Here is a 12067-nt window from a genome sequence, read left to right as displayed (position 1 = left end):
TTCATAGAAATGTAGTTTTGCTATGTTGCCCCGGGCTGATCTCCAACTCCTGGCCTCAGGTGATCCTCCTGCCTTAGCCTCCTGAGTGCTAGGATTACAGGCCTCTCCTATAAGGGCTCTAACCCCATTCTGAGGGCCCCACCCTCATGGCCTAATCACCTCCCAAAGGCCCCACTTTCTAATACCATCACCTTGGAGGTTAGGATTTCAACATATAAATTTTGAGGAGAAACAAACATTCAAACCATAGTGAGTATTTTCATTAATACTTTCCATTTCATTATATGTTGAGATCATAATAGATTTGATATATAAGTTTAAGTAAAAATATATTATTAAAATTAATGTAGCTACTGAAAGTTTCAAATTATATGTACAACTTGCATTATATTTCTATAGCACAGTATTGGTCTTTACACAGATTTTAAGGTTTTGTCCTGCTATGAGGTTCCATGATTCAAACATGAGCAGTCTTAGAGGGTGAAAAAAGTTCCAGGTAAGCCTTGCATGTAGCTATCCACTCCTAGGGAACTATCCTACAGAAACACACATGGGGATCTGTACGATGCGTGTATGTTTGTAGTATTATTTATAGCATGAAGAAAAAAGCTGAAAACAAACTAAATGTTCAACAGAAAGGAAATGGTTAATAAATGATAGTACATCCATGGGACATGTACAGGCATTCAAAAGGCAAGATACTTCCCATAAGAATCACCTGAGACACTTATTAAAAATATCAATATAGGCCAGGTATAGTGACTCATGCTTGTAATCCCAGCACTTTGGGAGGCCAAGGTCAGAGGATCCGTTAAAGCCAGGAGTTTGAAACCAGACTGGGCAACATAGCAAGACCCTGTCTCTACAAAAAACTTAAAAACAGCCAGGTGTGGTGGTGCATGCCTGTAGTTCCAGCTACATGGGAGGCTGAGGTGGGAGGATCACTTGAGCCCAGGAGATTGAGGCTGTAGTGAGCTACGATTGTGCCACTGCATTACGGTCTTGGGAACAGAACAAGACCCTGTTCTCTCTGTCTCTCTCTCTCCACACACACACACGACAAACAAAAAAAAAAAAAAAAAAAAAAAAAGACTTCCCCAGGTGCCTCCCTGAGAAATTCTCATTCAGCGGCTTTGGAGTAAGACCCATCAATCTCAATGTTTAAAATGTGCCCCTGAGAGATTCTGATTTCCAGACAAGTTTCCAGACACTAAAACAATTGGTAAGTATATATAACTGCATGGAAAAAATAAGCAAGATAGTGTTTGGACTTATATTCTATGATGCATTTTTGTTTATAAAACAGGATTGCATATGTATGTTTGTGTGTAGAAATACACATATTAATGTGTAGAAAAGATTTGGAAGGATATAAACCCAGCTGCAACAGGTGATTGCCTCTTGGAAATGGGGAAAAAGAAATGGGCATTGCATTTTTACTTGCATACTTCAATGTTTGTTTATGCATCGCTTACAGGAGGGGGAGAGGAGCCCCCTTGTGATTTCATCAGTTCCCAAGGGTTTGGGGAGGGTGAGCAATGGAGGAAGCCATGGGTGAGGTAGTCAGCTGCACTCACAGCCATGGCCTCAAAGCCCAGGGACTGCCCATTGTGAAGTCCCTTGGGGTGCCCCTACCCTGCACCCTCATTTTTCCCGCTAGCTCCACATGGGCTCTGCCATTAACCTGCAGCTCCTCCTGAGCTGCGACGCTTCCCCCTCTGCCCCCAACACAAGGGGATCCCTGACTTGGGAGGAGAGCTTTCCAGATCGTAGCTTGGCCTGAGGCAGAGCCAGAGCGATGAGGTCACCCAGCACAGCTGCTAACTATTTCAAGGAAACAGGTGGCGGCTCTGGCCTCTTCATGGGCTTGGAGTTTTCTGGGAGAGGCCTCTTCAAGGGCGTCCTTGAAGCCCAGTCACGGATGTCCCTGTGGTTGCTAAAGGGGAGCTTAGGGTAATGGAGTATCCTCAAGAACCTACAGATATTACCTCCCACCAGAATCATGGTGTCAGCCCTGGCTACATATTCCTTCAATGGGAAGGCTTTAGAAATGCTATGCCAGAGCTGCACCCCCGAGCAACAAAATCAGACTTTCCAGGATGCGGCCAAGGCATCAATATGTGGAAAGCTTTCAGGTGAGTCCAATGTGCAACCAAGGTTGAAGCCACCGGTTCAACCCTTGCAACTAAAGGTCCTGGGCCAGCAGCATTCCCTGGAAGCTCATTAGAAATGCAGAACCTCAGAATCTGCATTCCAAGATCCCCAGGAGATTTGTGTGCAAAGAGCTTGAAAGCGCTGCTGCTGTAGGTAGACACGGAGCTAGAGGATAAACACATAGGCTCTGGGGACTGCAAAAGGGGTGAAATGCTACCTAACCCCTTGACTTCTCCTCCTTGATGTAATGAAGATAGTAAAATCTTCGTCTTGGATTGTGGTGATGATTACGATGTCTGTACCTGGTACTTAGCACTCAGTATATATGAGCTTCTATTTTGTTAGGATCGTTACTGTTTTTAATCCTGAAATGCAACCTGCTCGGTTGGCCAGCCTGCTCTGAGCATGTGCTGGCTCTGTTTTTTGTCCAGCTCAGCCCTCATTCTGCCAGCATCAAATGTCTTTTCTCTCTGGGAACTCAGACACAGGGACCAGAAAGTTCATGGCTCAATCCAGACTGTCTCTGATCCCAGAGTTGTTTTTCCTGTGAAAATCATGTGATTGCTCCATTGCTAGGGAAAGTCAAACAATAAAAGGGTGTAGGTTCTCGTAATTGCTGTGGAAGCTGCAAATGTGGAGTGTTTCTGTGCCAGCTGGAGAGGAGAAGGGTTTGGGAAGGAGGTTGCCAAATACTGCCTCCCAGACTTCTTGGTTGTGGTTCAACTCCGAACTGAGAGTCTGAGGAGGTGGCCTCGTGATGACTGAAGAATCAGTCACTGATCTATGACAGACAGAGCATAGCATCAAGCAATGCTGTGCTTTCAAGGATAGCAGTCTTCCTCAACAATAGCACTTTCTTTAAAAGCCCTCTTCATTCATTTAAAGAAACATTAATTATGCATTTCTGGCCGGGCGCAGTGGCTCACGCCTGTAATCCCAGCACTTTGGGAGGCCGAGACGGGCGGATCACGAGGTCAGCAGATCGAGACCATCCTGGCTGACACGGTGAAACCCCGTCTCTACTAAAAAATACAAAAAACCTAGCCGGGCGTGGTGGTGGCGCCTGTAGTCCCAGCTACTCCGGAGGCTGAGGCAGGAGAATGGTGGGAACCCGGGAGGCGGAGCTTGCAGTGAGCTGAGATCCGGCCACTGCACTCCAGCCTGGGCAACAGAGCAAGACTCCGTCTCAAAAAAAAAAAAAAAAAAAAAAAAATACAAAAAATACAAAAAATTAGCCAGTTGTGGTGGGGGGGCGCCTGTAGTCCCAGCTACTTGGGAGGCTGAGGCAGGAGAATGGAGTGAACCCAGGAGGCGGAGCTTGCAGTGCACCGAGATCCCTCCACTGCACTCCAGCCTGGGCGACAGAGCGAGACTCCGTCTCAAAAAAATAAAACGAAATAAAAGCATTTCCTAAGTGCCAGGCATTGCACTATTATCTCATTTCATCATCAAAGTTACCCTTTGGGGTTGGTATTACCCTCATTTTACAGGCCAGAAAACAGGCTCAGAGATGTTTAGTTCTAGGGTTAAACAGCCATTGGATGACACAATTGGCATTATACACAGGTTGTCCTGAGTCCACAGCACCCCTCTGGGTCACTCTATGCTACTACTTCTCCCCATTGCAGGAAAACATGGTGTTGGAGGATGGAGCCCCTTTTAGTGAAAGACTGGGTTGTTTGCTATTCTTTGTGTTTTCCCCTCCTACTGTTGAGACTGGCACCATCTCCCCAAGTCACTCTGCCAATCCCTTCATTCTCTGAGAGAGAGGACATTACTCCACCATGAACTACAGCGTTGCATTCGCAAACTGCAGGAACTGAAAAGAACGTCTCTTATTTTCTTTCACCTTTCCATTCAAGAAACATTTATTGAACACGTCAAGAATTACACAGGTAAGTAAAAAGGAGACATGGGTCTTGCTTGAGGGACAAGAGTGTGGTAGAATGAGTCCTGGCCTCTGGGAGAGTGGACAATATGTGGTAGTTTTATGGGTAAAAAAGGAGGGATTTCAGGCAAAGGGAACAACACAAGCAAAGGTACAAAGGTAGAGAGTCTATCTTTGTGCCTACCTTTTTTTCTTTTCTTTTCTTTTCTTTTCTTTTCTTTTCTTTTGAATCACTAAAATGCAGATTTCTTGAAATAAAAGCCAATTGGAATTATTTTTATTTTTATTTTATTTTATTTCATTTCATTGCATTCCATTTTACTTTATTTTATTTTATTTTATTTTGAGAAAGAGTTTTGCTCTTGTTGGCCAGGCTGGAGTACAATGGCACAATTTTGGCTCACTGTAACCTCCACCTCCCAGGTTCAAGCAATTCTCCTGCCTCAGCCTCCCAAGTAGTTGGGATTACAGGCATGCGCTACCACACCCGGCTAATTTTGTATTTTTAGTAGAGATGGGGTTTTATCATGTTGGTCAGGCTGGTCTCGAGCTCCTGACCTCAGGTGATCCACCTGCCTCGGTCTCCCAAAGTGCTGGGATTACAGGCATAAGCCACCATGCTCAGCCCACCAATTGGAATTTTGAAGAGCTAAGATTGTTTTGAATTTTAAATGAATTCAAAATAATAAAATTCATAGCATCCAATCATTCCTAACACTATGACCCAGGCACTGTCCTAAACACTTGATGTACATTAACTCATTCAATCTTCATAAGAACATATAAGATGGGTGCCAATATCCCCATTTCAGAAATGAAGAAACTGAGGCACAGAGAGGCTAAGTAACTTGCCAAAGACCTGTTAAATGGTTTAACGATTAAGTGAGTGAGCCAGGATCCAAACCCCAGGCCTCCTGGCTCCCTAGTCTGTAATGTTTCCCATCTGCTATATTGCCTCTCCAATGCCAAACAATCTAACATACCGCTGCAGCCTCTGGCAAGCTCATTTTGGAAGTAGTTTTTCATAACTCATTTCTAGTGCACAGCAGGACTGTGGCCCAGGAGACCTGTGGCTCTCCTACAAATATCCGTGTAATAAAATAATAATAGCAGTTAATATTTGTTGAGTACCTGCTAATATTTATCAAGTTCCAGGCATATTTAATGCTCACCAAAACCCTCTGACGTAGGTGGATTGTTCCTCCCCATCCCCCACTTAGTAACTATGGAACTAGGGCTCAGAAACTGACCCAGGATGGCCCAGCTAGGAGCTGGCAGAGCTGAGTGAGCCATCCCAGGCCATCTGAAACCAGAGCTTCCCTTCCCAGCAGCACTCCCATGGGGCCTTTCTGTCATGGGAGTAATTTAACTTTCCTCTTTTCTGGTTTTCTTGTCTGTCAGATGGGAATAAAATAACTAATATTTGTGTGTAACAGTGTAGATTACAGAGGATTCTCTGGTGCACAATCTCATTTGAATCTCCTTGCAACCCTATCAAGAACAACACCCCTTCCAACGAGCTCAAGAGATCTTCAGGTTCTAACCACTGCATTTCCAGAGGGTGCTGTCTGGTTGTTGTCTAAACCTCTGCCTTCCATACGCTGCCACTGGTGGGGACAATAGAACAAACAGGAAGAGCCGTCTTGGGCCAGCCACAGTGGCTCACACCTGTAATCCCAGTGCTCTGGGAGGCTGAGACAGGAGGATCACTGAAGGCCAGGAGTTGGAGACCAGCCTGGGTAACATAGTGAGACCTTGTCTCTACAAATAAATTAAAAATTAGCTAGATGTGGTGACACGTATAATCCCAGCTACTCAAAGGGCTTGAGGCGGGAGGATCACTTGAACCCAGGCATTCGAGATTGCAGTGAGCTATGATTGCACTACTGCACTCCAGCCCAGGAAACAGAATGAGACCCTGTTTCTTTAAAAAAAAAAAAAAAAAAGAAAGAAAAAGAAAAAGAAAAGAAAGAAAGAAAAAAAAGAGTAATTTCATTCATGCAAGGAATGTGTATCCCTTTCCACAAAGATTAAGACTGACCAGCAAGAGAATTATGTCACCCCATTGATCAGAAGTGAGAGGGTACATGGACCAGAAGGGCTCACTGGCATTGTGGGGTGATGGCCTGGAAAGTCCTGGAAAGAAATAGGTATGACTGTCCCTAGAGAACTTGTAGAGAGCCCACGGGGTAGAGGGTAACTGCCCTGGGTCCCAGCACAGGGTAAAGGATGTCTCCCCGAACCCAGCTGCCGTCAGGTCCAGAGGCAGCATTGCAGTTGAAATATAGCCAGTTAAAACCAGGGCATAGGCCCACACACGCAGCTCACACCGAAGGTTAGCAGGGAACAGAGAACTAACAATAGTTCAGAGCCCTGAACTCATCCTGTGTGTGATGTGAATGAGAATCACCCCAAATCAGCACCCCAGCATGATTCTGGCAGCTCAATCTTCTACGATCTAACAAAAGAAATAATTCACAGGCCAGTGAGGCAATCTACACTCCAGGCGGTCCTCCTGGATGAAGAATCCAGCCACAAGATACCAAAAAGATCCCACAGATATGAATCCAAGAGCTCCTCGGGTCTCTGGTCAACTCCATCTGAGTGGTAGTGGGTAGAGAGGGCCCCGAGGTAAAGAAATGGGAACAGAAGTGAGGACATTGCATTTGGGTCTTGATCCAGGCTCAGGTCACCCACCCAGATAGCACTGGGTCACAAAGCGTAGAATCTCTGAGGCCTGGATCCTGGGCCAGGACTCTATTTGTCTGGTTTAAGGGCAGCATTGCCAGTAATACACCTACTTTTCACTCCCGAGGCTGGAAAAGTCAGATACTAAACTAGTTTTCCTGTCTCTCTTGCAACTAGGCATGGCCATGTGATTCAGTCCTAGCTATTGAGATATAAGTGAGAATTTACCAGATGTGGAGGAGGTGTTTTAGGAAGATTTTCCTCCCTGATATAAAAAAAGCCTCTTTTCCAGCCCAGACCACTTTCTTTCTTCCTTAAATGAGCTTTCTAAAGATGAGATACCCGGAGCTGTGGCAGCCATTTTGCAATCACAAGGCGAAAAGCCTAAGATAAAGAGACAGAAAGACTAGGATGAGAGAGTAGAAAGAGCCAGGGTCCTTTTGCCATTATTATTATTTATTTTATTTTATTTTTATTTATTTGAGACGGACTCTTGCTCTATCACCCAGACTGGAGTGCAGTGGCACGATATCTGCTCACTCCAACCTCCATCTTCCAGGTTCAAGTGATTCTCCCAAGTAGCTGGGATTACAGGTGCTTGCCACCATGCCTGGCTAATTTTTGTATTTTTAGTAGACACGGGATTTCACCATGTTGGCCAGGCTGGTCTCAAACTCCAGACCTCAAGTGATCCACCTGCCTCGGCCTCCCAAAGTTTTGGGATTACAGGCGTGAGCCACCACGCCTGGCCCCTTTTGCCATTATTAAACAACATCCTCTGGGACTTCTAATGTCCAGACTGTTCAGGTCAGATAATGAAATGTCTTTAGTCTGTGAGTTACTATAGCTGGTTATTCTGATACTTGCAGCTGGAAAGCATTCCTACAAAATATAGGCTAAAATAATCAAAGTCCAGCTCAAGGGTGGGCTAAATGCTGGGTCCTATGTGAGATGCTCAACAGCATCTCAAAGATTGCAAGAATCTCTTTTCTAAAAAAGCTTCCAGTCTAGACATGAGATAAATGTGCAAACAGATGTGACTTCTGTGTCATGCTAGTAACACCTGAGAGGGTACAAAGGTTCAATCAATTTCCTAAAAGAATTCAATCTTATTTAGCTAAGTATGATCACAGATGTAAATTCATGGATAGTAGAAGACATTATTTACTTTTTATAAAGTTGTATTTTAATTCAGAGAGATTCAGTGACAGGTGGGACTCCCAGGGTTTCTTTTCTCTCAGGTCTCCCTTTTTCTCTGACCCTCCCTTCCATGTGCTCGTCAGTTTCTGCCCTCATCTCCAGGTGCTGCCTCCCTCCTGGTGGTTGCTCTTTGTGGGGTCACGGTCATGAGCCTCTGCATTTCTAATTCCGTCCTGGAAGGGCAGGAGAGAGAACTCCTTGTAGTTGGTAGATCTTTAAAGTCCTTTTAAGGATTAAACTTAGTTTTAAAAAAGTTATTCACAGCAGAGCAGCTAATATTAGTTAATAGTTAAATAAAATTTTTCTTGGTACATATTGACTTCTCTGAAAGCATATTGTTAATGGGTTGTTGTGCTTTAAATCCGCCTTCCCATCGGGGTGATTAATGAAATACTCAAAATAGGTGACAGGGACAGCACACACTATTCCCCACACAAAAATGTCAAGATCATCAAGACAATTGCTAAAAAGGGGGTCTGGTGTGACAAAATGCATGATGGCATAAGAGAAGGGACACCTTTGTGAGCTTGGGGGAGTCAGGGAAGCCTTCGCAAAGGAGTAGCATTTGTTGGGACCTCGAGAACAATTAGGTATGTATTAGGACACTTGGGTGTAAGTGACAGAAACTCAAACTAGTTTAAGAAAAAAGGACTTAATTGTAAGGATACCGGAATCGCTTTCACAAAATAAAAGGAAAAGTTGAATGACCTAAAAGGGAAGAAGGGCAAGGAAATAGCTGGTCTTCAGCACAAGTGGATTAGAGCAGCAGTCCCCAACCTTTCTGGCACCAGGAACTGGTTTCGTGGAAGACAATTTTTCCATGGTAGCAGGGGTGGGGGAAAGGAGGGTGGTTTCAGGATGAAACTGTTCCACCTCAGATTATCAGGCATTAGACTCTCATAAGGAGCGCACAACCTAGATCTCTCGCATGCACAGTTCACAATAGGGTTCACTCTCCTATGAGAATCTAGACCATTGATCTGACAGGAGGTGGAGCTCAGGCAATAATGCTGGCTCACCTGCTGCTCACCTCCTGCTGAGTGGCCTAGTTCCTAACAGGCCATGGACCAGTACCAGTCTGCGGCCTGGAGGTTAGAGACCCCTGGAATAGAGAATGTCTACTTTACTTGCCTCAGTTTCTCTCTGCATCTTAAAACAGAGAAAGAGTAACTCAAATGTGCTGTTCTTGATATGAAATTCTCAGGAAATCTGATTGGTTCACCTTGGTTAGGTTGCCCACATGTAGGACAATCAGTTGTGGTCAGGGATAAGAAGTCATATGAGAACTTGTCAGTTCCTGCTAAAATCATGGGGTTGGAGACAGTGGAGGAAGATGCCCCAGAAGAAAGGGGCAGGTGTTTCCAGAGGAATGCTGTTGTACTGTAGTTATTGTTGGTGGTGTGCATATGATACTAGGCAGATACATAAAAATAAGCAGAGAAGAGAAATGGAAAATGATAAGGATGAGTAGATGATGAATAGCACACTAGGTAAAGGGAAGAGTATGTTCAAAGGCACAGAAGCGTGATGGTACATGGTACATTCTAGGAACTACAAGTAGATCAGCATTGGTGGAATAGGAAGTTAAAGAGGAGGATGACAGAAGTTAAGGCTGGAGAAGTAGGCTAAGGCTGATTAAGGAGGATCTTGTATCTCATCATAAGGAACTAAGATTTTTTCCCTTAGGCAACAAAGAGTCATTGAAGGAATTTTAATAGGAGAGAGAAATTATGAGATTTATATATTAGATCATTCCAATTGCTATGAAAGGGATGGATCAGACAATGTTTACAAGTGTGTACCCAGGACAAACTGATTTTACTTGGTGCAAGAGCTGGTTCTAAGTGGTATGCAGAAGGGAAATTGAATTTCACTAGTTCATATATTGAGAGAGTTATTCTCTTTAAAATTCTCTTTGAGTCTGTTTGATTAACTTGAGGAGAAATGATCCATTTGGTGCCTGTATGTTCTCTCTAAGGCGTGGTAACCTCCCTTTTCATCAAAGAAAGAGCAGAGCCTCAAACTCAGAACCTTCAGCAACCAACAATATCCAGCCAAGATTAAATTACGTAGTTTTGTTTTTATTGTATGATTTTTATGGTTAATGATCTCTTTATGGCAAATTACACTGGTTTTTCATTTATGATAATGATATCAAAAATCCTTTTTAGGAAAACTGAGCAAAATGAAAGCCAATTCAAAGAAGCAATTAAGTACATAATTGTGCAGATGATATGTGGAAATGGTAAGAATGGTGACAATGGGACATAAGTGACTGAAATTTGGGATACATTGGATTAGAAGAAAATAACCCCCAAGAGACCAGTAAGAAGGATACAGCAACAGCACATGAGAGATTTTAAACTCCTTGATATCAGAAAGATTTATCTTCTATTAATTTTGTTTTCCTCTCAGGAATAAGTTTAGAGGGCAGCAAGGGTGACTGTCCAGCTAGGAATCTCATCAGCAATGCAAAACATTGTCACAGATGTTGAGATAGACCTTGAGGTTAATGCATTGTTTCCAACATTAGGTCCTAAAACTTCTCCTGAAAAGCTACCTTAAATCTAACTTTTGAAAGTGCACAATAGAAGTGAATTAAATAAAAACAACTTGAAATTTGTACTTATCCTTCAAATTCCTCAAATATCACTTCCTCTGAGAAGCTTTCCCTGATTTTTCTGTGTCTTTTTGGCAGCTCCTTGCCCTGTGCTTTCAGCGACCCTTCCTACACATCTAAACAGAGCTGTGGTAGAATGGTTTCTTTGTGTGCCTCCTTATCAGGCTCTAAGTTTTCCAGTGACTGTCTTTCATCCTTTTTATCCACACCCCTTGAGGCTGTTCTGGCACAAAATAGGTATGAGTTCAATAAATATTTGTGCAACAAATGAATCTTGCTGTGAGGACACCACATTATAGAAGAACACTTAGAAAGTCATTATATTCCAGCCGGGTGCAGTGGTTCATGCCTGTAATCCCAGCACTTTGTGGGGCCCAGGCTGGCAGATCACGAGGTCAGGAGATCGAGACCATCCTGGCTAACACAGTGAAACCCCATCTCTACTAAAAATACAAAAAATTAGCCGGGCATGGTGGCACGTGCCTGTCGTCCCAGCTACTCGGGAGGCTGAGGCAGGAGAATCGCTTCAACCTGAGAGGCAGAGGTTGCAGTGAGCAGAGATAGCACCATTGCACTCCAGCCTGGGCGACAGAGCGAGACTCCATTGCAAAAAAAAAAAAAAAAAAAAAAAAAAAAAAAAGAAAAAAAGAAAAAGAAAGAAAGAACGAAAGAAAAGAAAAACATTCCATTCCATGTTATTGATTTCAAGTTCAGTAAAAGTTCATAGATGGGAAAGATCAATATGAACAGAGGATGTATTGGAAGAGTTAGGATGTTATGGAGCTTGAGTTGGAAACAGGAAATCTAAATAAAGATTCTTTAACACCACTTCAGCATCTTACTAGCAAGATTTCCTACTTGGGGGAGAGAGAGAGAGAGAGAGAGAGTGTGTGTGTGTGTGTGTGTGTGTGTCTGAGTGTTGGAGTGTGTGTCTGAGAGTGGGGTGTTGGAGGGAAGGAGGGAAAAAGCCGGGTCTTTGTAATGAATTTCTCTTGTCCCTTTTTCCTCTCACTTTTCTCAAGACCAGCCCTGTAGAATTTGGCTGTCATTGTCTACAATCCTTCCTGTTCCTAGCATGTCCCACAAAATGCCTGGCCCATAAATACATGTGGGGTGGAAGAAGTGCCTTGCCATGAAGACAAAACTAAACCCTGTCTTATGGACTGATGTTTATTAGGCGTTCATAGAGAGGAGAAGGGTGGGAGCTGTGAGATCTTATGAAGGGTTTCTAGTGGATACAGGGTTGATCTGGGTTGTGAGACATAAAGACATAAATTTTCCCACTCCCATGACCGCCAGTATTCTTCCAAACTGCCGATTAAAATGGCGCTAGTCCTCCAAACCAGCAAAAGCTGCACTGCCGTATTGGTAGCCACTAACCACATGTGGCTATTTAAATTTCAACACAATTTAAAATTCAGTTCTTCAAATCGCACTAATCACATTTCAAGTGTCCAGTAACTACACATGCCTAGTGGCTTCCATATTAAATAGCTCAGATAAAGAACATTTCCATC

At 43.6% G+C, this 12067-nt stretch overlaps 1 long non-coding RNA gene across 1 annotated transcript; it reads left to right on the top strand.

Annotated features, from left to right (window-relative positions):
- Positions 1 to 1866: 1866 nt before the first annotated feature.
- On the top strand, positions 1867 to 10552 carry LOC119618987 (uncharacterized). Its single transcript, XR_005235322.1, has 3 exons — positions 1867 to 2135; positions 10102 to 10255; positions 10346 to 10552. It is a non-coding gene; the product is annotated as an uncharacterized lncRNA (long non-coding RNA).
- The last annotated feature ends 1515 nt before the right edge of the window (positions 10553 to 12067 follow it).

The sequence above is a fragment of the Chlorocebus sabaeus genome, chromosome 24 (assembly GCF_047675955.1).
Source record: "Chlorocebus sabaeus isolate Y175 chromosome 24, mChlSab1.0.hap1, whole genome shotgun sequence".
NCBI classification, from domain to species: domain Eukaryota; kingdom Metazoa; phylum Chordata; class Mammalia; order Primates; family Cercopithecidae; genus Chlorocebus; species Chlorocebus sabaeus.
This window is presented reverse-complemented; position numbering and strand designations above follow the sequence as displayed.